This window comes from Magallana gigas, chromosome 6 (genome assembly GCF_963853765.1).
Source record: "Magallana gigas chromosome 6, xbMagGiga1.1, whole genome shotgun sequence".
Lineage (NCBI taxonomy): Eukaryota > Metazoa > Mollusca > Bivalvia > Ostreida > Ostreidae > Magallana > Magallana gigas.
Window position 1 is genome coordinate 26,692,826 of NC_088858.1, and position 2,127 is coordinate 26,694,952.

A 2,127-nucleotide genomic window follows, 5' to 3' on the forward strand; every position below is an offset into this window, starting at 1 on the left:
ACCTTAGCAATACCCATCATGCATTGCAAAATGACACTGCTTTAAGAATCTGTAGGGCACCTGCAAATTCCGAGTTAATATTTAAGTTTGTTTTTCTCTGAGGTCCGATTAAAACTCTGAAAAAGAGTAAATTAATCCTCAAATGTTTGTATCGATTGATACAGATGAAAATAATATTTATTTTGGAGATAACAATCAGACATCGTTTTTTAAAGGGGGGGGGTTGACTAATAAAAAAATATCTTGACAAGCAATAAAAAAAACCATCTTCAAAATCCTAATCCGGAGTGGGGATGGTGGTGGTAGCAAAGTAGTTAAGACTTCAATTCTAAGGTTAATAATTATGTTAATTTCCCTATATATTTTTTTTTTAAGTTGGGGGGGGGGGGCTCCTAAATTATCCTAAATTAAATTTTAAGAAAATTATTTGTAGCCATAAAAAGTTGGGGATGGGGGGGGGGGCACGCTTGGTAGCTGCTATGATCTAGATGCATCCCTGTTTTTTTTTTTCATATAACTTCCCTTATAGCCACTAATATAGTAAATTCAATCATTTAATACCCTTTGAATCACAGGTTTGGCCAAACATATGTAAATTATAAAAATTCCCAAAAAGATAGGGGAATAAGATAGTGCAAATGCCCATTTAGTGAATTAAGTCATAAAATACAATTTCAAATTTTTTTTTCCCCAACTAAATATACATGTACTTGAAAATGTTAAAATGAAAGTTTACAAAAGGACATTTCTAACTTTATTCAGTTTTGAATGTCGATCATAACAAACCATAAGAAAAAAAATAATAAATTCTGAAGTTTGGTGGTATCGAACCCACAATCTAAACACCCTAGGACTATAATTATGTTACCTAATGTCTGGTGCTCTAACCATTTCATTCACAACATACTCCAATTTTCAACTGCTATATATATATTATGTTCATTGGAAGTTGTATGTCAACAGTCTTCATGTTGCCCCTTGAGGGCCCTTAATTGGTTAATAAAGAAATTCTACCCTAAAATTGTACCCTATATAGGACTTCGAACACAAATTTACAGACCTGTATTATTTTTGTAAAACGTTCATTTGTGTGATACAAAATGACATTTTTTAAGTAAAGTCGGTTATCTCTGCACATTTTTGTTGATTAATATCAATTCTATATCCTTTAAACCTTATATAGACTATGACAAAAATATGGAGCTCAAACCCTCTCTACAAAAGAAAAGACATTGAAGTTCTCTAAAAATGACACATCTAGAGGTTTTGACACAAATACACCTGGCCAGTTTAAATCAACCTATTCCAAGTATTTAACATACTTAATTAAGGGTGATAAATCGATGTTATGATGAATATACATTATTTTAAATGAAATTTAGAAAAAAATGATCAGATTTGTTGATATTTTAATTTTATGGTGTCTTATCTATTCTCATATAGGCATTTTACACATCTTAATCACCCATCTTCTTTCGAAACTTAAAAGTCAAATTTTTATAAACATGTGTAACAGGATGGGAGAATTATTATGGACAGCAGAACCATGATTTGAACCTGCATGGGTCCCTTAAGTTGTTAAGTCTGATGAATACCAACTAGCTGAGCTATTTCTGGGACCAGAAATCAAACCAGTCTGAACATTATAGATAAAATTCAAAGGTTCTTATCCCCAGCAGAAGTTAAATTTTTAGTTCCAGGGGTTGGTCAAGGCACCAAATCCAAAAAGATTCGAACCCAGGTCCCCTGAATCTCTAGTTAGATCCTCTACAATCTGAACTATAGGTTGCTGGCAGTCTGACCATCAAATCATTAATGTGCAAGTAATATTTATTTATTTAATATTTTTTTATCTACAATAATTTATCAAATAATGGCCAGCAAATCACAGAATTGACATGTTACAAGTACTTTATCATCTCAATCTTCTAATATTCAATATGAACCCAAAGATAAATTCATATCCCAACATCAATAAGACAGCACATCTATCCACTGAGGAATTGTTTGGTATATGTTTGGCCTCATGTACACAGTACATCATACCTTTGTTTTACAAGATACCCACTACATGTACTCATGTACCGAATGGAATGGTAATTAACAAAAATAAAAACAGCAGACTGA